Raw genomic sequence first — 27,017 nt, 5'->3', positions numbered from 1 at the left:
CTTGGCCTACTTTATAGAAACAACCACTTCCTCTCTCCTGCTACCAGACTAACTCTCACCACTACTTATCTCCTTCCCTCTCTACTGCATGGTGCCCCTCTGCTTACTAATTTATCCTCCTCACTATCCTCCAAACTAGAAATATGTTACAATAAAATCCCCAGATTTGTTTCTAAAGCCAAATCTTCCTCTCATCACTGTTCCTCCCTTCACTCATTAAACTGGCTTGAACTCCATAACCAACTTTACTTTCTCCAAATCACGACTGCCTATAGACTACTATTCCAACCTACCAAGTGCCCTGCACTATCCAATATCCTACAACCATATACTCCCCTTAGAACCCTTAGATCTACCCACCAAAACCTAATCACCATCCACAAACCCAACCTACCAAGTGCCCTGCACTATCCAATATCTTACTACCATATACTCCCCGTAGAACACTTAGATCTACCCACCAAAACCTAATCACCATCCGCAAACCCAACCTACCAAGTGCCGTACACTTTCCAGTATCCTCCAACCATATACTCCCCATAGAACACTTAGATCTACTCACCCAAACCTAATCACCACCCACAAACCCAAACGCCCAGCTGGTAAACTTCTGCTTTCCTTCACCTTAGCCAAAAAATGGAATGCTCTTCCCTCCACTCTTCGGACCTGCGGTAACCTCAAAAGCTTTAAAACTCTTCTTCATTCTCACCTTTACTCAAACAGGAAATGCAACTGAAATTTTCACTCTATACCTCTCAAGGTCTCCTCCACTTTTACTCCTGGTTAACCTCTCACCTAGCTAACCTTGCTCATTTGTATTATGTAAATATAACTATACTGTAAAATCTAGCCTCAAGGCCATTTGCCTGTCTTTTACACCTAAACAAAATTGTAATTGTTTCTTTATGAATGCTACCTGTTTGTCAGTAATGCAAAGTTTCTTAGTAATTATTCATGCAACTATGTATTGTTGGAGCTTTTCTCCCCGGACCTCCACTGAAAACGGGCTCCCTGAGGCCAGTGGACCTCCCCGGTCATCAAACTGGAATAAATAAATAAATACATAAATAAATAAATAAATAATAATAAATAAATAGATGTCCTCCCCCCTTTTCTGTAACCGACCAAACTCTACAAGTATAGGCTCTCATTCGCAACGCCATTTTTAAATCCTTTTTCTCTAACCAAGACGTCCCTTTGGTTGTCCGCATGGTCAGCTGCTCATAAGTGCTCATTATTGTTTTTCTGTATTTATGCTGAAACTGCTATCTAATTTAGCTAAATCTAGCATATGAGAAGGATTTTTTGAACATACAAATTGTGTGAGAAGCTGCTATAATACAACCTTGTTCATGCGTACTAGCTGAGGTCTCGACCCACATGCACAGACTTTGTAATGACTGCATTCTAGCCCCAATGAATGTAAAACCTGCTTCTGTAACTGTATATACCTAGGTTCAAAGATATACAGTTGTACAAGACTGCATTTTGTCTTATTAATTGTTTAACAGCAATTGAAGTATTACAGCTGAACACTGCTTTTTTTCTACCTTAATGTACTGTAGAAGCTGGTTTTATGGCAATGCTAACTTGCCAGTGTTTTAAAGAATATTGCAACTGTTAGAAATGCTAGAATGCCACTATTGCAGCTACCTTAAACTAAATACAGTTTGGCACAGAGCTATTTAACAATACAAGACTGCATTTTAGCCCTGGTAATCATATAACAGCAGTGGAAGTAAACTAGCTAAACACTGCCTTTCTGTACCTTTACTGTACCGTAAAAGCCAGGTTCTGGGCAATGCTGGTTTGCTGGTACTTAGAGTGAACGTTCTTAATTACTATTGCAACTATTAGAATGAGAAATTGCATGGGTTTATCCTGGTGTCTAGCAGATTGATAAACGTAGATTACATGCCTGTAGTTTAAAAACTTAGCAGAATAACAAGTTAAATGTTGTTTATATGCCTGTAATACTGCAAGTGAACTGTACTGTCTCTGCACTCACACTCAGCTTCTGTCTTGTACTCTGTCCCCTAGCTTTCTCTCCATCCAAACCCTAATCAAGCAGTCATAACCTTCTCCTCTCTCTTCACTTTTCAGCCAGGAAGCTCTGCCCTGTTACTCGTGCTGTCCCCCCACCTGCATTTACCAATCTAACCTGAATATCCCAACAGAATCCTGAAGTTGTTTACAACCAAGACACATCCTCTCAACCTCACAGTGTAGGTTACAGCCTAAAGTTTCTTTGTATATTACTATTGCTATTTGTTCACTTTCAACATTTTCACAGTAATCTGTAATGGGGCCAGCACACTCATGGACCTACCTCGAGGCTGCCCCCCCCCCCCCAAGTCCTATCTTACATTCTCTTTGTTTCAAACAAGAATAACTAAGTTAATTTGGTGTTCAAAAACACACCAATCGTTGAGCAAAAACTTTATATAAAGCAAAGCTTTTGGGCAAAACCCTTCTTCAATTCCCCTACTTCCAACCACTATAGGAGTTCCACAAGATTCACTAGTGGGCCCTCTACTCTTCTCCATATTTACTAACAGCCTCCATACCTCCACCCAACATGTCACACTGATACAGTATGCAGATGACTCAACTCTCATCTGCTCCACACAATCACTCACGGCCCTTCTAAAACTTACTCAGGAATCCTCTACCTCAGTGGAAAACTGGATTACCCAACTCCAACTCATTCTCAATCCCAACAAGACCAAATTACTCATATTCGCTCCAAACAAAACTAAATCTATCCATCAACCTTTTACAATCGTAACCAAGAACGGTACATTTGTTTTTATCAAAGATTTGTCGACTATTGTTTTATGATATGGAAGGGTTCTTCTGATGATCTTGTGAAATATATAGCACATTTAAATACAACTACTACTTTTTTAAGATTTAAGGAGACTATTTCAGAAAGTGAGGCTGTATTTCTTGATGTAAAGATCACCTTAAATGATGGGATGATACAGACTAGCATTTATAAGAAGGATGTTCATGCAAGTAGATATATAAATCGTGATAGTATGCATGCCCCACATGTTTTTAAAGGTGTTGTTAAAGCACAGTTTGCTAGGGTGAGTAGGCTTAATAGTGTTGATTCATCTTTTTATATGCAATTAGAGGAAATGTTTAATGAATTTTTGGCGAGTGGATATGACCATGAAATGTTGCTAGAGTTGAAAGCATATAGTCAGATAAAATTAGATATGTTACTACTTTTTGTAGTAGAACATATTTAATTAAACATATTATAGAGAAGAATTGACCAATTTTGATGGCTTCTCCTGAGATAAGTAAGCTATTAGGTAGTAAACCTTACTTTTCATATAGGAATATGAGAACTATGAAAAGTCGGTTATGTTATAAGGATTTTAGTTTTAAATCGACTATAAGTCAATATAATCTGACACGTTTTGGTACGTTTAGATGTTTAAAATGTTCTTCCTGTGTAGATATTATTGATAGTTCTAACTGTTTTTATGTCCATCCTACCACGAATAAGAGCTACAAGTTTAAATTTGCAGCAAATTGTGGTAGTGTTAATGTCGTATATTTGGCTACATGTGTAGCTTATCCCTCGTTTTATGTAGGGAAGACTACATGTAAGTTAAAAGAGCGAATCATCGAGCATAAGTCTGAAATTAGAGGAGAGAGTGAGAATAATGCTTTATTTAAGCACGTTAAATTGTATGGGGGTGACCATGGTTTCAAATTTAGGGTTATAGATATGGTCACTCCATCTGTTAGGGGTGGAGATATTAATAATGTTTTAGAAATTAAGGAGTATGAGTGGATACTTAGGCTAGCGGCTGATTGCTTGCCAGGTTTGAACTCTGCTGTCAGTTTGAAACCAATTTTAATGAAGTTACAATGGATGAAATTACATAATTAGATGTGCAATAAAATTTTTTATGTACTTAAATTTTTTATGTACTTATATTTTTATGTATTTTTGTGCTATAGGAATTTTTAAATATTTTTATATTTATATCTGTAAGTTGTATATTTAATTTAATTGTGTAATTATGTTTAGGTCATATGATTTTTGCTGCTGTCATATGACTACTTAGGCTCCTATTTAAAGCATGTTGCTTCTTTAATGTGTTTGTGTTAGTATTGAAGAAGGGTTTTTCCCGAAAGCTTTGCTCTATATAAAGTTTTTGTTCAACGATTGGTGTGTTTTTGTTCTGTTGATTTCCAGCATTTGGTTGTGTGATTAATTTGGTGTTCCCCATATATGCCACTAGGTGGCAGCAGAACACAGGACATAATTTATCCCTGTTCACACTCAAGAGTGCAGCTCTGTGTTCCAACATTGCTTATTTAATTAAATCCAGCCTCCCAGTTTAAGCATAGTATAATCCCCCAAAGCAGTATTAGAAAGCTGTCTCTACCCCAGAAAAGTGGAAGGTTGACTTTTGTAGTACTCTTAACATAGTCTCCCGCAAAGGGTGCAACTTACCCATTAAGAACTATTTCAGTGCACAGCCTCACTGGAATACCTGATTGGCCTGTGATACTCCACTTCGTGGCTCTGCCCACTTGGTTCGCCCTTCGGGTTCACTACTCTCCCCTATCCTACCCCCTTATCCCACTCACCCCCAGGACCACTACATTTAAATCCACTAAACCACATCCACAACCAAACCACCTTATCACTGCTCACCAGTCAGATTCACAGAGATAGACGGCCACACCCCCTAATTTCTCACTATACCTCCCTACCCACCCTTAGGTAGCCACCCTCTTCCTCTCCCCATCCTGCTACACTGATAGTTAAAACAAAATGAAAGTCATCTTAAGTTGTCTCCTACTCATCCTCACAATACTAACAAACATCACATCCATTCATCCTACAACCTCACTACAAAACACAAATTACCATGCAGCACACACCTACATTAAACCAAACACACATATAACTTCCACATTACTGCTACACTATTTAAAGATAGCTCAATGTTACACATACATAAAATCCAATTGACAACAACCTATACCACAAAACTTTCAGATAGATCCCACATAAAAATAATACATAGTATAATACACATATTACCTATTAAAAAAAAAAAACTTCTCATATCAGGGGACATCCACCCAAATACAGGACCAATCAATACCCTACTTCCACCCAAACAAAGATTAGACTTACTAATTATTAACATGAATACCAGGAGTATAACTAATGAACTTCCTGATATACAAGCATTCATAATCCACTACTCCCCAGACATAATAACCATCACTAAGACCTGGTTAAAACCTAACATCCAGAATGAAGAAATTCTCCCACTAGGATATAATATATTAAGGCAGGATAGAACAGTTAAGAAGGGTGGTGGAGTCGCCATACTCTTTAAAAACACACTCAACATAAAACCCTAAAAATCCCAATCCCTACATTTCAAAATGCCGAAACCTTAATCTCAACTCTACTTATAAACAACACCAAAAAATCTATATTATCTGCTGTTACATCCCCCCAGGTAACAATTCTCCCACCATAGAAAAAAATCTTACAATGGATCTCAGGCAAACTACCCAATGAAACCATTTTCTTAGGTGACCTAAACACAGACTGGTTAGCTTATAACTCCAACAACCCCACTAACCATACCAATCTCTATGGCTTTACCCAGCTCATTCAGGAACCCACTAGAGTAGACAAAACATCCCACAAACACTCAGTCTTAGACTGGATACATAGTTAACTGCCCAAAAAAAACTATCACACCGGATGTCTACCAGACACCCTGAGTGATCACCTCCACACATTCCTTGTACGTAAACGCACCAACCTTTCCAACCCCATAATTTTTAGACATGTCAGAGATGACAGAAAACTAAATACACAGGATCATAACCACATCCTAAGACAATGTAAATGGGACCCACTACTAACATTAGGCTTAGACCAAGCTGTCGACTACTTTAACAGCACTTTCACTAGCGTCCTCAACTCAATTGTACCGATTAGAAGAAGCAGAGTCAAGGTAAACTATGTCCCATGGCTAAGCAGGGACACAAGAGCCCTACTAAAAGCCAGAGATAAATCTTGTAAAGTCTGGAAAAGAGATAACACAAACCTATCCAAATAAAATTACCAGAAACTAAGAAATCAGGCAAAAAGACAAGCCAAACTTGATAAACAAAACTATTTCCTTAGCATTCAAACCAAGCACACAAGTCATCCCCAAATGTTCTGGCATGCCATCAACTCCCTATTTAATCCAGATAAAACATTTACTCTAACTCCCACCACCAACAATAACACTAAAGGCATTGCCTCCCAATTTAAGCATAACTTCAGTGAAACCATCCTATCTTTATCCTCTCAAATCTCCAAAACCAACCATTCAGACACTCCAAGCCAACCCCTTAATAATATCCCCTCCTTTACTCTCTCACCTATCCCTACAACTACAATTAAAAAGCTCCTACATAAACTCAAACCTACCCCCCTTGCTGCAGACAACTTACCAGCCAACTTCTTAAAAATAGCAGCTGACTCCCTATCATACCCTGTATCCATCCTTATAAACCGCTACATCCCACGGTTATGGAAAGTATCATACACAATCCCTCTTCACAAAGGAGGAAACTCCTACCGTCTCTAACTACTGTTCCATACCCATCCTACCCCCCTTATCTACAATACTTGAGAGGTCTATTCACTCCTAAGTTATGCAATTTCTGAACTCTAACAATCTCCTTTCACCCACACAACACGGCTTTCAACAACACCATAGCACTACAACTAATCTCTTGTCTTTTACAAATACAGTTAACCTACACAGAAACAACAACTTCATATCAGCAATATTCTTAGATCTATCCAAGACTTGTCTAAAAATGATAGGGTTGGAAAGGTTGGTGCGTTTTTGTAGAAGGAATGTGGGGAGGTGATCAGAGGTGATCACTCAGGGTGTCTAGTAGACATCCAGTGTGATAGTTTTGTTTTGGGCAATTGACATGGTGTCACACACCATGCTACTGGACTCCATGACCTTCCTATCCTTCGCCCCTTCCACTATAGCCTGGTTTAAAAGCTACCTATCAGACAGACAACAATATGTCCAGTGGCAAAACAAACTATTTCCCCTACTTCAGTCTGATGAAGGTTGAGCAAGTGGCTTGACCGAAAGCGCTTACGAACTATTTGTATTAAAGCCCGTGTTTGTGTCTTCTAAACTGCTTCCTTGCCTTTCATTTTTTACCTGTTTTCTACTTGGATTTATTGTGATTGAGTAACATATACTTGATGTGTTAATTATATTGTAATTTATATGGAGCTTTTCTCCCTGGGCTTCCGCTGTAAATGGACCTGTGTCCAGTTGGACTATCCCGGTAAACAAATGTAAAATAAAAAATAAATAAATAGATTTTTATTGGCTCCTTCTTTGAAATACCACACAGTGGCTCAAGCAAACTACACGAGGCGAGAATAACTAAAAGCTGAAAAAGAGTTAAAAACTTAGCATCAGCTAAATTATTCCAGACGATAACAGTCTCTAACAATATTATTATGCAGGTGTAACTATGATTCACCAACCCCTATTTCTACCTCCCACCACATTTGCAAATGCCTGACAAATTGCACCACATACACAGTTGCAGAAGTTACATTATTACCTGTAATTTCACTCTTGAGTAAAAAAAAAAAAAGCTACAACCAAAATTACATCTGAGTACAAAGCAAAGCCTGCATGCTACACATCTTAAATTAAAAGCTAGGCCGTAAAATTTTAGGTAAATCACCAGCACATATTTTCAGCCTAACACTCACCACATAAACAATTCCTCACCCATTTGCACATGCACAATTTGCCCACAACTCATTACCCATTTACACAGGACACAACCTACTGCCAAAAATATAAATACCCAAAAGAGCACATGATTACTAACCTATCTCAAAAATCAACATCCTAACAAAAATCCTGGAAAAAACTGTTTACAAATTTTTAGATTACATTCAGGAATATGATAAAATGATAATGGATTTTGACCAAAATATAAGTATTAAATAACATCAATTTACTATCTAACAAATTAAAATTTCATGAACATAGAAAAGGGGCATTTAAGTGATGCTATATTCAGTGATTTGAAAAAGGCATTTGAATGATGGATGGATGGATGGATGGATGGATGGATGGATGGATGGATGGATGAATGGATGGATTTAAAACAGACAGTCATAACGTTCTGTTACAAAAGCATTAGCAATGCAGCTTTACCACTTAGGCCCGTAATTTGCCCTAGCAGAACCTTCACTGATGTTCATCGTGTTACACTGCTGCAGTCATTACACTTGGGTTATCTGCTGTCAGGCGGTCCCGCAGTTGGCCTGAGTTCCAAAATCTTGGTCCGGTGTCAGTTGTGGTCGCTTCTTCCCTGACATCAGTGTGACAGGGGTATAAAAGAGGCAGCCAACGCCATTTTCTTCAGTCTTTCTTGCCGCGCAGTGCCTGAAGCAGAAGCAGTTCGCAAGTGCTGGTCAGCCACTCCTGAGATTTTCATTTCAAATTCCAGAACCAAAGTCTTCAATAAAGCTAAGTGCCCCATTGGGGAAACTTTTCTTGCCTCAGACCGATGTCAGAAAAAGTTAATAATTGTATTTCTTGTGGGAAGCAAATACCTCATAAGGATTTTCATTCTTATTGTATCCCATGCCTAGGCCCAGACCACGACGTCACTGGTTGTCAGTTTTGTGCTAGGTTTAACAAGCGCAGTATTAAACATCGGTTTGCTTTTGCCCAACATTATTTTGGTAGAAAATTCAATTACACCATGCCATTGGAGCAACCGACGACCGTGATACATAAGAAGTGCAAAGATAAGGACAGGCAGCTGAGACCCAAACCAGACAAAGAAGCCTCTGTTAGGCCAGTCACCGGTTTTCCGGTTTTCAGCGAGGTGCCTTCGCAGCCCCTAATGACCACTGGATTAGAACCACAGGCTGCCTCCGACTACCATGCGGAGATGGCTGGGCCTCCGGATACTATACCCTTAGGCCCTACCGGTTCCACTCATGAAGAGGAATCCGGTACAGTTGAAAGGCCTTCAGCTGCAGAAGGTGTCTTCAGACTGACTACACTTACTATTAAATCGTATTCAAAGTAAAAAACTCCTTTAAAAATAAAGAAGCCAGTACAGCATTCTCCTGTACAGGCCCCAATGCCTAAGAAACAAATGCTCAAAATGGCTGAAGACTTAATTACCCTGATCAAGGATTCCCATCCCCCTCCTGATAAAAGGCCTAGACAGGAGGAAGACTATGCTTCCTCTGACCAGGCTTCCATTTCCTCGAATTCCTCCAAAGAACAGGAATGCTCCTTTCCCCCATATGAGGATTCTGGTGCTGAAGATTCAATCCCTTCAGCATCTCTCCCAGAGGATTATTCCTTTGAGGAAACCTTGCATACCATGAGGGAACATTTCCACTGGGAGGGCCAGAATTACTCAGAATCCAAGAAAAGGCTCCGAGAGTTTCTTTTACTACCTCAGCACAGACCACTTGCTATTCCACCAGTGTTAGACATTGTGGAGGATGTTTATTCAGAATCAAGTTTGAATCCTGATTCCTTACCTCTAGCCCCAGCCAAACCAGACAGATTCTACAGTGTCCCTGATTCTCACAAATTCCTATACAAGAGCCCTGTTACTGACCCAGAAACCATTTCCCAGGGTCCCAAAGGAGTTAAGGCCTTTACTGCTAAATATCCAGTTCCCTCTGAAAGGGATTCCAAAGCATTAGATAGATGGGGAAAGAAAGTATACACCTCAGCCACTCTAGCCATGAGGGCCTTAAATTGCCAGTTTCACATGCTGAAATATCAGCAATAGTTGATGTCTCAGTTAAAGCAAAAAATGCTTCCAAATTCAGAGCAGCCTGACTACAAGGAAATGCAGGATTTATTGCATGCAGCAGAACAAGTGGGAAAACATACTTTGTGATGTGGATTTGACTCATTAGAAACCTCTTGTAGAGCAGCAGTAACAGGGTCTGTCATTCGTAGGCATGCTTGGTTAAAAGAACAAAGTTTACCTGATCATGTTAAAGCAAAGTTATTGGATGCACCTTTACAGCAGGATGTGTTATTTGGTGTCAAAGCAGAAGAGGTTTTAAAGAAAATGGAGGATAAGGCAAAATCTATGCAGACGGTCAAGGATTTTTACAGGTGCAGCCCCCTCGCTTTAGCAGAAATTGGCCAACCAAAAATTGGTCCTTTCCAACTTCAGGCAGACCTCAGAGGGGCAGATACAGGCGCCCAAGGAGCAGAGGTCAACCGCAAGGTTCATACAAACCTCGTCAATGGGGTACCTCAACCCAGAAAGCAGGGGAAGACAGGCCGCAAACTTACAGAAAACAGTCACAGAGACTTCCCCCTCCGGCTGCCAAGCATCTCTCTTGGCAGCTCCCTTGGGAGAAAAACTAGCACTTTTTGCAGGCAATTGGCACATTATCACCCAAGACAAATGGGTTCTAAATATTGTTTCTCAAGGTTACAGGTTCCACTTTCACACTTTACCAAGGTTAAAAGGAATGCCAAACCTGCCACCAACTCAATGGGCAGAGGCTCAAAAACAAATTACAGCACTCATGGACATGAGATCTATTCAAGAGGTTCCAAAACAGGAGCAAGGACAAGGATTTTACTCAAGACTCGTTCTGGTCCCCCGAAAGGACAAAGCCTGGAGACCCATTCTGGACCTATCTACTCTAAATACTTACCTGGAAGTTCCCAAATTCAAAATGTTGACAGTACAGCAACTTCTTCCCATGCTGGGCAAGAAGGCTTGGCTAGTAACTTTGGACCTCAAGGAGGCATACCTGCATGTCCCTATCAGACAAAATTGCAGAAGATACCTCAGATTCTTAGCAGGTTCAACACATTACCGATTCTCTGCACTGCCCTTTGGCTTATCTACTATGCCCAGGGCCTTCACAAAATGCCTGGCACCAGTAATTGCTTACTGCAGACAAAGAGGGATTCAAATATACCCATACTTGGACGACTGCCTTATTCAAGCAGAAAGCAAGGACATTCTTCTAAAACATCTGGCATTTGTAAAAAACCTTCTAAGTTGGCTAGGGTACACAGTAAATGAAAAGAAGTCAAAACTAGTGCCCTCATAAGAGATAATATTCCTGAGTGCCAGCTTAAATACAGCGGCCCAGATGGCTTATCTCACGCCAGACAAGCAAGGACAACTGACGCAATATTTTCAGTTGATGGCAACCAAAACCCAACTCCCTGCAAGAAAAAGTCTGCAGGCCTTGGGGTTCATGGCATCTTGCATTCTACTAATTCCATATGCCAGACTGCATATGAGGAAGTTACAATGGTATCTGAAAAGTGTATGGACTCAACCCAGCCACCGTTTGGAAGCAATAATTCCACTCATTCCCTGCCTACAACAGGAGTTTCTATGGTGGGCTCAGGCATGTCACCTCAACAAGGGACAGCCTTTCACCTTACCCACAGCCAGGCAGACAATAACAACAGATGCATCGGATTACAGCTGGGGAGCACACATGGCAGGGCAATGTATTCAGGGCAAGTGGACCACAGACCAAAAACATCTCCACGTCAATCAAAAAAGAGATGCTAGCTGTACAAAATGCCCTAACAGCCTTCAAGGACCTTCTACAACCAGGACAATTGCTACTAAAGACAGACAACACCACAGTGATGTGGTACATAAACAAACAAGGGGGCACACATTCCTACCCACTATGCAGGCAAGCAATGACCTTGTGGAATACAGCACTGGCCAATCAAGTTCAACTGCAAGTACAATTCCTGCCAGGAAAGAAAAATACATTGGCAGACAACCTAAGCAGAAATATCATGGATCCTCATGAGTGGAAACTAAACCCACAAGTATTCACAATGATTACTCAAAGATGGGGGAGCCTAGACATAGATCTTTTTGCCTCCCCCCTAAACTGCCAACTATGAAAATTTTGCACAAGGACATACCACACACTAGCGTGGAAAGTGGACGCTCTATCATTCAGTTGGAAAACACTAAAAGTTTATGCCTTCCCTCCACTGCCTCTTCTGGCAAAGGTACTCCTGAAAGCCAGACTAGAAAGGTCACAAATAATCCTCATTGCTCCGGACTGGCCGTGACAGCACTGGTATCCAATATTAAAGAACATGGTTCAAGGCCCACCATGGATTTTACCTCAATTTTCTCATCTACTGACTCAGCAAAACAATCAGATCCTGCACAGCCAGCTCAAAACCTTAAATCTGGCTGCATGGCAGATTACTTAAGCAAGCAGTCAACACTCATTTCAAAAGCTGTTATGGATGTCTTTGGAGGCCAGGAGACCCAGCACCAGGAAAACTTACTCAGAAAAATGGAAAAGATTCTGCGCCTCGAACCAAGCTAAAGGCCTAAATCCTCTTGTCCCAAATATTCCTCAGATTTTACAATATTTAACTGAGATGCTGGACAAAGGCCTTTCCTTTTCATCTATTAAGATCCATGCTTCAGCTATTTCAGCTCATTACAACATGGATCCTCCTATTTTTTCACATCCATTACTAAAACAATACCTCAGAGGGGCTAAGAACATAAGACTGCCCCGGAGAGCACCAACACCAACTTGGGACCTCAATTTTGTTTTGGAAAAACTTACTCTACCACCTTTGAACCAGCTTTTTCAGCAGATTTAAAATTTTTGTCATGGAAAACTACTCTTCTGCTAGCAATAACTTCAGCACGAAGAGTCTCAGAGCTACAGGCACTAATCGCAGTGGAACCTTTCATCATTTTTCATCAAGACAGGGTCTCCCTACGTGCTAACCCTACCTTCATGCCAAAGGTAGTATCTAGTGTGGCTCTTAACCAAACCATTCATTTGCCCACCTTTTATCCAAACCCCCAGAATAAAGGGGAAAGGCTTCTACATTCTTTAGACATTCACAGACAGTTACATTTTTACTTGAATAAAACAAAAGCTTTCAGAAATTCCGACCAACTGTTTGTATCCTATGCTGCAGGATCACAAGGAAAGGCTATTTCAAAACAGACCATTTCAAAATGGATAGGACACTGTATGCATTTCTGCTACATACATCATGGGAAAACTGTACCTGGTAACATTAGGCCCCACTCCACCAGGGCCACAGCCACATCAGCAGCCTTTCTCAGAGGAGTACCAACCAAGGACATCCTGGAGGCTGCAACTTGGAGTTCTGTGCACACCTTCACCAAACATTAACACTTACCTCTATACTCAAAATCCAGAGCTGGCTTTGCCACTGCAGTTCTGCAGGGCCTCTTAGCCACTCCTAACCCTGTTTAGTACCAGCTACCCAACCTCAGCTTTGGGATTCAACCCAAGTGTAATGACTGCAGCAGTGTAACATGATGAACATAGTACAGTTTTGTACCTACCATAAATGTAGATGTTCGAGTGTATACACTGTTGCAGTCCAGGTTACCCTCCCTCCATCCCCTCTTTCTTAGCTGGGAATTATCTACACCTCCCTTTCCATGCAATCTATATGGTGTATTTGCTCATAACTGAAGCTATTGTGTTTTATTTATTATGTATGTTTATTTAGCATTATGTATTGCCTTCCTAGTTGGGGGCACCTGATATCGGGGGCAAGAAAAACTGAAGAAAATGGCATTGGCTGCCTCTTTTATACCCCTGTCGCACTGACATCAGGGAAGAAGCGACCATAACCGATGCCAGACCAAGACTTTGGAACTCAGGCTGACTGCGGGACCGCCTGACGGCAGATAACCCAACTGTAATGACTGCAGCAGTGTCTACACTCATACATCTACATTTATGGTAGGTACAAAACTGTACTTTTCAGCTAGTTATTTGAATACTGCTGATACTGTCATAACATAAGAGTTCCACAAGGTGGCACTATCAGCCCATGCTATCTTCACTGATTATTAAGTGGTTTCCCATAAGACGTGCCTAGCCTTAACTGCCTACTAAATGCTGATAACATAACCATTGCTACACTGGACAGCTGAGCAAAGACAATATTAATTACTCCCGACATAATGATTTAACACCACAACATTCTCTGTCTTGCATCCTACTGGGCAAAATTCACCCAAAGTAAATCAGTAAAAAATATTTTGGCCTAATTCTGAACCAGACCATATCTTCTGCAACACAAGTTGAGCTCAACACCATGCAGAAGTAAAAAGACCAGATAAACTGCCCTACCTCAAACCTGTATCTAACCTCCATGTATTTAAGTAATCTCTCTAAGAATTTCTTACTAACTCATGGTTATGCCCATGCACCGCACATGTATGATCTATATTAAAAAATACCTTGTATTATTACTAACATCGTACTAACTCACGGTTATTTATTTTTTTATTTCCTTTTATTTAACATTTGTTTACTGGGAAAGTCTGACTTGGGACAAGCCAAATTTCAGCAGAAGCCTGGGGAGAAAATGCTCAAGGTGCATATCTTTGTAATGTGAGAGAAAACCGAAGCACCCGAAGGAAACCCACATGAATGCAGGGAGGACATGCAGACTCTGCACAGAAGGTACTACAACCGAGAATTGAACTGGAGAACCTCTTGCTGTGAAGTGACAATGCAAACCACTGCACCATTGCTCTATGCTCGGGCACCTCACCTGTATGATCTAGATTAACAAATACATTATATTGTTACTAACCTAACTTCAAAACTTTCATCCTAATATCTTTCTGTCTGTCTACCCATCTATCTATCTAGCTATTTATGTAGCTATCTATGTATGTATCTATCTGTCTAGCTGTGTATCTATCTATCTATCTATCTATCTATCTATCTATCTATCTATCTATCTATCTATCTATCTATCTATCTATCTAATCTCTGTCCATCTATCTCTGTCCATCTATCTGATTGTCTAGCTGTCTAACTGCCTATGTATCTATCTGTCTATCTATATAATTGTCTATGTAGCTGTCTATCTATCTGTCTTATTTATCTATCTGTCTATCTATAACTTTCAATACTTGCCCTCTCCCCACTCATAGGGTAGACGTGTATCTTTTTATTTTTATTTCCTAGCATAGTAGACTAGACTTCTAATACTTTTGTAGATGCTGATTGTCATTTGTCATTTTTTTCTTCTTTTTATTTTTATGTCACTGGTGTTTCCTCATGCTTTATTGTATCCTATGTATTCCACTATCAAACTGTATGCATGCTTTTTAATTACATTTTTAATAGTATTTCATTTAATGTTATTTAACTCTCTGGACCTTTTCTCCCCAGGTCTCCACTGAAAATGGGTATTTATTAGTTAGTCTGACTTTCCCGGTAAACAAATGTCATTAAATAATAAGTAATAAATCTACTCATGACAAATGTGAGGAAAGCCATTGCTAGTAATGTACTCCAGACAGTATTAGAATACGTCTTACTTGTTAAATCCTTACTTTCTTAACAGAACAAAGTTTTCTGCAAAAAAATAAAAATAAAAACAAAATATTAAGATTTTATCTGTATAAGCTTCAGCATAGAACAACACTGTGTTAGCTTAAGTTAGACTAACTGGTTACCCATCACAGACAGATCCAACGTACCATTAAACTCCCCTGCTTTTACAGAGAAGCAAAATGATCGTCCCCAGTTAAGAATAAACCACACTTAAGAATAAACTGTTATGAACTCGGGACCTCCTTACATATATTCTCATTTACTGATGCTATTACTGAAACAGCATTTGCCAAACTAGCACAAGCAGCATATAACAATCCTAGAGAAAATTCGTAGGTTCATAGTTTCATAGGAGTGTGTTAGGCTAATGGCCCCGGAACCTTTACAAGCCTAGCCCATAGAAGTGCCCTATCATCGTGCCATCCGACGTTAGTTCCCAGTGCCTCTATCAAGTAGAGTCACTGGAGTGATTCCCTGGGGTGAACTTTCTATTTCCCATCCACTCATCAAGATTTCTCTTGAAGAGGGCCAGTGAGGTGCTCTGCTTGACATCTATAGGAAGGCTACTCCAGAGCATGGGCAGTCTCTGGGTTATGAACCTGCACCTCCAGCATGTTCTGTTGATTGTGGTAATGAGGTTGAGGTCTCTGGAGTGTGTGATGTGGAGGGATTGGGATTTCTTTAGATGTAGCATTTGTAACAGAGCTGGGTCAGACATCGCTTTGTAAGTCAAGCAGACATCGCCTCTTAGTAAACAATATGGGACAGAGAATAGCTGGAGTATTTTGAGTCTGTCCATGTAGGACATGTGTTTAAGGCCTAGGATCCTCTTTGTGATGTACTATTGTGGCCTTTCCAGTTGTTGTAGGTGTCTAGTGAGGTACGTGCCAAATGGGGCATTGTACTCAATGCTTGGCCTAATGAGGGAAGAGAAGAGAGAGACAATGACCTTTTTCTTCCTGGATGCAAAACCCTTAGTAATGAGATGTGCCACATAGAAAGACTTTCTGACCACAGTGGCAATGTGGTGGTCAAAGGAGAGGTTGCTGTCAACCTGTTTATCCAGATCTCTTATAACACCTTCAGTGTTCAGTGGGCTCCCATTGATGTGCTAATTAGTGGTAACTGAGTTTTTCCCAAAGGGGATGACGCATTTTTGGTGTCAAGCTTAAGGCCATAGTTTCAACACCAGTCATTGGTCTCAGTGAAGCCTTTCTGTAGGATGTCTACATCACTTGGGGAGTTATTAATGGCTCCCAACCTGCAGTCGTCTGGGAACCTGGTCAGCCAGAGTCCCTACATGTTGGCCTGGACTTCTGAGAAGTAGATGCCAAACAGGAGAGGACCCAGGACTGATCCCTCTGGGTTTTCGCTCATTACTGGTTGGTAGTCTGACTTGGAGTCCACTACTTTCATACTGTGCGTTCTATCTGAGAGCCAATTTGCAACCCACCTAGTGATATAGGGGTTGATGCCTAGTTGGTGAGTTTATCAATAATTCCTGAGTGGGGAATGGTATCAAAGGCCTCGACCAGATCCAGGTAGGCTGTATGAAATGCCTTGCCCTCATCCACAGCTCTGGTGACTGACTCAAAGAAGTCAACCAGGTTGAGCAGGCATGATCTACCTTTCACAAAACCAAATTGCATGGGATCTAGAGTTTGGAGATTCCCTATATCCTTGTTAATTAGGTCCATGATGATGCACTCCATAGCCTTACATATCAGATTCATCAGGCTAATGGGGCAATAATTCCCAGGGTCTGTAGTCACTGCCCCTTTATGGAGAGGGATGACTGTAGCAGTGTGCCATTCAGTAGGGACAAAGCCTGAGGTGAGGCTGTGCTTGAACAGTGGACACAGATGTGGTGCCAATTCACTTTGTAGTTCGTGTAGAACACATACAGGGATTTTGTTGGGTCCCATGGAAGCTGTATTCTTGGCCTTCGACAATGCAGCTTTAACCTGTGCTGCAGTAATGCTGGGTGCCCAGCATTCCTTTGTTATTGTGATTGGTCCTTTGCGGGGGAGGGGTAAAGTTGGCACTGAATCTGTCGGCCAGTATGTTGGCATTAACTGTTGGAACAGTATAGGAGGTACCATTGTGCAGTAACTCAGAGCAAACCTGGGTATTGCCTTGGAGATTCTTGATATAACTATAGAAGGCTTTGTGGTTGGTTTTAGTGTCTGCCGCAATTCTGCTTTCATAGCTGGCTTTAGAGGTTTTAATGAAGGATATCAACTTTTTGTTGAGGTTAATAAGGGAGTTTTTCCAGTTTTGGGATTTTATCTTTTTCTTAAACAGTTTCTTCCTGCTTTTGTAGAGTTTATTAATGGCAGGAGACCACCAGATTGACTTCCCTTTTTTGGAGGAGAGCATCTTGGTTCTGTTGGGTATGGCTAGTTTCATGCATTTATGTACATGTTCGTGCAGAGCATTGGTGTATGATTTGGCAGTCATGCAGCTATTTTCCATTGACATGGGTGCCATGAAGTTAGCTACTTCTATTTTTAGGAGCCCAAAGTCAGTTTTGGAAAAGTTTTTTATGGTGGTTACCTTTGCTGGGAGTGTGGGTGAGATGTGGATTTCCATGGTGATTAGTTTGTGGTCGGATCTAACCAGGGAGGAATTGGCTATTGGTGTTCATAATAACCAGGTCAAGGATGTTGCTTTCTGTAGTGGAGGTAAGAATGAGCTGGTCCAGGACATTGGAACTGATGAATTCCAGGAAGCATCAGACCAGTGTATTGGTGAATGAGTGGTTTTCCCAGTTAGTGGAGGGGTAGTTGAAGTCACCTAATATGAGAGTGTTAGGTTGGACCCTAATAGTTTCCAGGGTGCTTAGGAACATGGAGTGAGAGTCTTGAGGCATGGTTGGGGACCTATAGCAGGATACGACCTGAATCGCCTTCTTACCCGATGGTAGTTGTACCAGACGTATCTCAGATGCATTATGCTGGGATACTAGCCTGGAGGTGTGCATATCCTTTATGAATATGAAGACACAATTGCCTTTGGAGCTTCGGTCCAAGTTCTGGGGCCAAAAGGTGTGGAATGAGTTGTAGCCTGGTAGTGCAGGGGTGCTTTCTGCTGTTTTAAACCAGGTCTCCATTACAGCACAAATGTTGATGTTCACCATTCGAGCAAGTGCATCTTGAGATTTACACTTCTAGTATTGAGCAGCATGACCCTCATATACTTCTAGCATCGAGCAGCATGACCCTCAGATACTTCTAGTATTGAGCAGCATGACACTCAGATACTTCTAGCATTGAGCAGCATGACCCTCAGATACTTCTAGTGTCGAGCAGCATGACCGTCAGATACTTCTAGTATCGAGCAGCATGACCCTCAGATACTTCTAGTATTCAGCAGCATGACCCTCAGATACTTCTAGTGTTGAGCAGCATGACCCTCAGATACTTCTAGTATTGAGCAGCATGACCCTCAGATACTTCTAGTATTGAGCAGCATGACCCTCAGATACTTCTAGCATCGAGCAGCATGACCCTCAGATACTTCTATTATTGAGCAGCATGACCCTCAGATACTTCTAGCATCGAGCAGCATGACCCTCAGATACTTCTAGTATCGAGCAGCATGACCCTCAGATACTTCTAGTATCGAGCAGCATGACCCTCAGATACTTCTAGTATCGAGCAGCATGACCCTCAGATACTTCTAGTATTGAGCAGCATGACCCTCAGATACTTCTAGTATTGAGCAGCATGACCCTCAGATACTTCTAGTGTCGAGCAGCATGACCATCAGATACTTCTAGTATCGAGCAGCATGACCCTCAGATACTTCTAGTATCGAGCAGCATGACCCTCAGATACTTCTAGTATCGAGCAGCATGACCCTCAGATACTTCTAGTATTGAGCAGCATGACCCTCACCCTCAGATACTTCTAGTATTGAGCAGCATGATTACAGATACTGTAACGGAAACAACATTTGAGAAACTATTAAAATAGTATATAAAGTAATCAAATGAATGCAAATGCTTTAACACACCAGACTAACACAAAGTCTACAAACTATTTATTTATTTGACATTTGTTGACTGGAATAGTCCAACTGAGCTATTGCCCTTTTTCAGTGGAGGCCCAGGGAGAAAAAGCTCCACAGTACAAGTAAGCAAGAAAAATTGCACGATACAATAAAAATGAATTAAGCAAATTTCCTTTACAGTATAAGTATGAGAAAATAGCAAAAGGAGACATTTATACTATGTATTAAGTATAAAAACAGGTAATGACAAAAAAAAAAAAAAAAAAAAAAAAAAAACTGGCAAAAGAACTCATTTGAATTGTCAATAGGATAGCAGTACAAGTCATAGAAGTTTCAAACGTGTGTCTTTTAACATCTGACCTATAGTTGGAAACTATATAATGAATATTGTACACATGTACACACACTCACACACACACACACACACACACACACACACACACACACACACACACACGCGCGCGCGCACACGCACACAGACACACACACACACATGTACAGACACAGACACACGTACACACACACGTACACACACACACGCACACACACACACACACACACACACACACACACACACACACACACACACACACACACGCACATGCATGCACACACACACACACACACACACACACACACACACACACACACACACACACACACACACACACACACACACACACACACACACACACACACACACACACACACACACACACATTAATTAATAAAATGTATATTTTGGATTTAAATAGATTATTTATCTCTTGTAAGCATCAGATGTATAACTTGAGTGTGTTATTATAATGCATTTTACCTGTATTACACTTTCTAATGTAAGATTTATATTATTGCAATTTAATGTGTGCAGTTTTTGTAAATTGTCATTTTTTGATTGATTTATTTTTCTGTAAATGTGCTTCATGGCCCAGGCTGAGTCTGAAATGGGTCACTGGACCAATGTACTTACCTGGATAAGAAATGGTAGCTAGATATACAAATAATTTGATAGATACACAGACAGACACACAGACAGATAAAATAATAAATATTCTTCTATACACTAGATGTCTGCTTATGTTATGGGGACACACATCCTGTTTTGCTCCACTTGCCAGTATCTCATGTTATGTAATTCACCATAGTTAGCAAAATGTCTGTTATATAGGGGTGATAATATCTTACACGGTTATTCTGCAGGCCTGCTTTCATCCCTGAAACTAGTAGCTATTAGATGGAGTTCAGTGCTGCACCACTGCGAAGAAAGTTCCTTACGGGGCTTCAGCTGAATGTCTAAAGTGAGGCTTGAAGCTTTTACAGCTAGCTGAGCCGAGACCAGAGGATTCCCTGTGACACAGTTGTAAATCATAGGGGAGCATAAATTAAATAAGCATGTACTTGCAGACGAAGAGAAAACTAAGTGGGTAATTCAGTAAGCTGTTCTCCGTGTAGGCATAGTGGCATATCCCAAACACGGAGTTAGGAGGTGGAACAATCCAGGAAACAAGGCTGGGGGCATGCATGAGCCTGCCAGCACTATGCTAACATGGATGTGATCACGGTATGTAAATCACCTCATTTGCCGGTGAAAAACATGCAAATGAGGTGATTTACTGAAGCAGAAAGCAGACAGGCATCTGTGTAAGAGCCTTGTCTGCAGTAAAACTGTATGCAGTAAGTAACCATGTACCGGACTGCAAAAAAAAAAAAAAAAAAAAACCAAAAAAAAAACGGGGCTGTGACAACTAAAAGTAAAGCATGTATTAGCTGCATTAGGCATGCCAATGGCCAAAACTATGGCCATTAGGATGTAAAACTGATGCAGAATGTGAAAAATCAAAAGGTTTTTTTTAGGCCATATGCCATGTTTAAGTGGAGTGCAAACGTGATCTTGCAAAGAATAAAATTAAAATAGTAAAAGGGGACCATTAAAGGTAAAATGAATTTCCCCATTATACTGGCTAGCATGCAGACTCATACAATGGCAGGTTATAGTGGTTGCTAACGACATAGGCACTCGTGTAGTGCTGTAACTTAGGTATACCCAATTAGGTGTATGTAAATAAGCTAAGTTTACTGAATAGCAAAATTCGTCACCATGTCTGCAAGTACCTAACCATGTAAGGGCTACAACGGGGTGGTATAGGGAGAAGAGGCAGCTCACATGAAAGGGGTGTGTCAGGGTTTGTGTAAGCACATTGGAGCTTAGTGGCCCCTGTTTGCGCTTAGCTAAACACAGCTAAGCGGGGGGAGGTTTGAGGCTGCTAAGCTGTGCTTAGCTGGTTAGAGAAATGCTGTGCCTGTTCATGTCCAGGGGAGGGCCCTTTCTGCTCAGCAATTTTTACACTAGCCCCCCAGATTTGTGCAGAGTGCTGCAGGGCTAAAAACTGGTGGAAATAGAAAAATAAAATAAAAGGAAATAGCAGACAAAAGGCAATCAACTATAAATGACTAATAAGGCCATTGACACTCACAGTGGGCCATTTAAACCCTGCAATAATGTAGCTCGCAGGTGTAATATATCATAGTCAGCCAATTATACCGGCTGCATCTGCAGCACACCAGTTTAAAGTATGTAGACACCTTTCAATCTCATTTCCCCACAAACTCTTTACCATTGGTGTACACTCTTGGGAATTTTAACTGACAAAATGATAGGGGCTGCTGCTGCTTTGCTACATCTCTATGTGCTACAGGCTGAGAGCAGTGATGAGGATGATGTTGACAACTGGCCCAGACTTAAAAGGAGAAGAGTGTTCAGACCCAGGGTAACCTTTCAGGGGCTACATGAGCTGGAGATAGTAGGGTGCTGCAGGGTGGACAGGTGAATACTACAGCAATTCACCGAGCTCTGCCACCCTCACCTCAGACCCAGAGCCAACAGAGGGTAACCCATTCCAGTGGAAACAAGGGTATGTGTAGCCTTAAGAATACTATTTATAGGTACTTTCCAAAGACCTACTGGGGGCATCATGGGGATCTCACAGGCATCAGCATCCAGGGTACTCCACCAGTTCCTGGATGCCATCTTACCACATGTCAGTGAGCACATTTATTTCCCCAACACCCCTTAAGAGAGGACCACCAATTTGCATCTCTTCCACTATGTAGCACACTACCCAGAGGTACTGGCTGCCATAGACTGCACCCATGTCCACATCAAAGCACCTCCCAGTGAGGAGGGTAGAGTCTAATTCAACTGCAAGGGCTATAACCCCATCAACTGCCAGGTTGTGTGCAATGCCAGGGCATTATCATCAATGTGTGTGCTGGCAACCCTGGCAATTATCACGACTCCCACATCTGGCATGCCTCATGGCTGTACCAGTCATTTGCTGGGGGGACATCCCATACAGCCATCTAGTGGGGGATGCTGGCTATGCACTGGAACTATGGATGATGACACCCATCAGAAATGCACACGCTCACTAAAGAATCCCATAAAGGGGTACATGCACAAACTAGGGACATCATAGAGCTTGTGTTTGGTCTGCTTAAGTCATGGTTCCATTGACTTGACATATCTGGTGGAACCCTGCAGTACTCTCCAGCCACATGTGCACACATGTTCATAGTATCTGCCATGCTACACAATATGATCCTGCAGAAACAGCTGCAACAGAAACATCGCAGGGAAGGGGGGGACACCCCCCCCTCACCATCGCCAAGGTCCCCACAGGCACAGGGGGACTTGGAGGAGGAACCCTCTCAGCCTGTCCCTGTAGGCAGAAGTAGGCATGCCAAGTGCACCCTGGCCTTGGCAAGGTGGCAATGCATAGGACATACATTGACACCCTAGGGACCGGTACTAACACCTGACTCTGACTCACACACACACACACACACACACACACACACACACACACACACACACACACACACACACACACACACACACACACACACACACACAGTAAAAATTATGCCAGTCACATCACACTAGCTGTACCTTACCATGTATAGGCTGTGTACTGCATACATCCGACAGATTCAGCTGTGAAGTACTGTCCTCACAACTGCTGCAGGTACAAGGTATATCACTCTTCTTAATAACAAATGAATGTAGTAGTAGACTGTAGTAGCATATCTATGTATGCATGCAGGGAATGGGGTGGGCACCTGGGAAATCAGCAGACAACTGACAGCTATGTGGGACAACAGGAAATGTCTGCCAAATTCTGGCTGCCTCAGAATATGCAGTAGTCCCCAAGGTGCCAAAACTCAGGCAGTATATTTGGGGAACTAAGAAACTGCAGGTCATAGGTCACATGCATGGATGTCAATGTTGGAGTCCCATACACACCTCTCGGCTGCGCACAGGACGTCATCTGTACAAAGTCATAAAGAAATGTCTGGCAAAGGCTCAGAAATAGGGACAGTGATGAAATATTGCTCTGACAAACTTAGACAGTGATATTAGAACAGGTCTTGCTGTTGCATTAAGTCTCTGAAGGGCAAGAAGTCTGATACTCAAATGTCTGCCATTACTTTCTGACTTTGATCTTTAATGATATGCCAGTATTTTCCAAGACAACCAGAATACTATACTAAATGGACCCAAAATATGAAGCAAACATATGGGCAGTCTGCAGAAATTTGTACAATTGAGAGGTAAGCCCCCCTCCCCCAACACACCCATGTTCCCATACAAATGCAGTAACATTTATGTTTGTATGGTAATCGTAGCAGACCACACATTCCCACGGCTGTCCCAATCAACTTGCTAACTTGTTCCATATCCACTATATGCAAGGGTCAATGTGTTATGTCTGTGCATGGTTAATACTGTCAGGAAGTAGACAGCACTTACTGTTGGCTGTTGTGGCTTAGTGGTCTAAGTACAGTACCGTGGTTGACAGGGTCTGTGGTCTGAGACTGGCCGTGCCAACTATTTTGCATGTCAGCTACACTGATGCTAGGAGTTGTACACACTGTCTAGAAGTCAATTGCTGTAAGTGTAGGAAAGCTGGACAATGGAGGGACAGGGGGCCACACATATGTACAGTATACAACTCGGAATAACCTACACAGTGCCTAGTAGAACAACAGGTTGTGACAAGTCAGTGTAGTGCCAGGTTATAAATGGCTGCCACATTACTGTGTCAATCCTGACAACAAGTCAGTGGGCACCATCCATAGCCCTGGAATGACAGGGTGTCACAGAATGTACACACATATGCCTCACATATCTGTTCTGCTCCCCACAACATGGCATTTGCCTGACAAACTATGTGCAAAACAATAAAGGTTGATGTGAAACAGCAATGCCAGACAGTTGAGAAGCAGGTGTCATACCCACAAGAAAATGCAAGCTAATACAAAAACATTCTATCAACTGTCTATGTTTGTAACATCAATAGTAACACCCTGTCTCTATGTCTGGGCCTGTGTCTAACTGTTACATATGGGTCTGTCCAGACATCAGTCTGTAGGAGTTTGACAGCTATGGCCAACATGTAGCCTTATAACACTGCAACACAAATCACCTGAGGAACACAGCAGATGTAGGGATGCAATGATGGGCAACCTGCTAAACTGGTGAGGAGGGTAGAATCGGAGACACCCCATATGGCCATCTAGTGGGAGATGCTGGTTACACACTGGAACCGTGGATGATGACACCCATCAGAAATGCACATACACACACACACACACACACACACACACACACACACACACACACACACACACACACACACACACACACACACACACACACACACTGGAGAATGTCATAATGTGTTTGGACTGCTCCAGTCACTTTTCTGCTGTTTTGACATATCTGGTGGGGGCCTGGAGTACTCTCCAGCCACATGTGCACACATGTTCGTAGTATCTGCCATGCTACACAATATAATCCTGCAGAAATAGCTGCATCAGGAACATCACAGGGAAGGGGGACACAGCCCCCCCCACCATTGCCAAGGTCCCCACAGGCACAGGGGGACTCGGAGAAGGAACCCTCTCAGCCTGTCCCTATAGGCAGATGTAGGTGTGTCCAGTATGCCCTGGCCTTGGTTAGGTGGCAATTTATATCACATACACTGACATCCTAGGGGCCCAGGCACTGACACCTCACTCCGATTCACATACACACAGTAAAATGGATGTCAGCCACATCACACTACCTAGACCTTACCATGTACAGGCCGTGTACTGCCTGCATCTGACAGAGTCAACCCTGAAGCACTGTCCTCTCAGCTTCTGCTGGCACAAGGTAAGTCACTCTCATTAACAATAAATGAATGGGGTAGTAGACTGTGGTAGCATATGGATGGTATTTTTGCATGTATGCCTTGGAATGGTGTGATTTACCTGGATATCAGCAGACAACAGACAGCTTTGTGGGGCAACAGGAACTCTCACCCAAATACTGGTTGGCCCACAATATGCAGTAGGCCCCAAGCCAGCAAAATCCACTGCACTACATGAGGGACTAACAAACAGCGGGGTCAAAGAAAAAATGCATGGACGTCAATGTTGGAGTCCCATGCATAGCTCTAATCCTCTTACAGCATGAAATCTGCACAAACCCATAAAGAAATGTGGGGCAAAGTTCCCAGAACAGGGACAAATCTTAAATACTGCACTTACAAACATAGAACATTGATAGAATAACAGTTGTTGCAATAACATGAAGTCTCTGAAGTTCACAAAGTCTGCAACTCTGTCTGTTATTACTTTTTAACTTCTGTCTGTAATGTATTCACCATTATTTTCCACACAACCACAATTTCATGAAAAATGGGCCCAATTTATGAGCTAAACATCTGCACAGTCTGTGAAGATGTGTAGACTTGACAGGTATGCCCCCTCCCCTCAACAGACCTGTGTTCACATAGAACTGCAGTAACATTTATGTCTGTAAGTTGATAGCAGCAGCCACACATTGTCAGGTCTGTTACAATCAACTTGATAACTTGTTCCATTTCTGCAATATGCAGGGGTCAATGTGCTATGTATGTTTGTGGTTAATAGTGTCAGCAAGTAGACGCCGTTTACAGGTGGCTGCTGTGGCTTACTGATCTAAGTACAGTACTGTAATGGTTAGGGTCCATGGTTTGAGACTGGCCATGGCAGCTATTTTGCATGTCAGCTATGCCAATGGTAGGAGTAGTACACACTGGCCAAAACTCAATATTTGTTACTGTAGGAAAGCTGGACAATGAAGGGACAGGGGGCCACACATATGGACAGTGCACATGTCTGAGTAACCTGCGCAGTGCCTAGCAGAACAGTAGGTTGTGACAAGTCAGTCAAGTGCCAGGATATAAAGGCTGCTACATCACTGTGTCAGTACTGACAACAAGTCAGTGGGCATCCATAGCCCTGGAATGACAGGGTGTCACAGAATGTCCACACATATGCCTCATATATTTGTTCTGCTTGTCATAATATTGCATTTGCCTGACAAGATATTGGCAAACCAATAAAGGTTGATATGAAGACAGCAATGATAGAGTAAAGATGCCGATGTCATCCACAAAAGTAAATGCAAGCTAATACAAAACTGTTCTAACAACTGTGTATGTTTGGATGAGCA

This window comes from Protopterus annectens, chromosome 2.part1 (genome assembly GCF_019279795.1).
Source record: "Protopterus annectens isolate FY-2018-M chromosome 2.part1, PAN1.0, whole genome shotgun sequence".
Lineage (NCBI taxonomy): Eukaryota > Metazoa > Chordata > Ceratodontiformes > Protopteridae > Protopterus > Protopterus annectens.
This window is presented reverse-complemented; position numbering follows the sequence as displayed.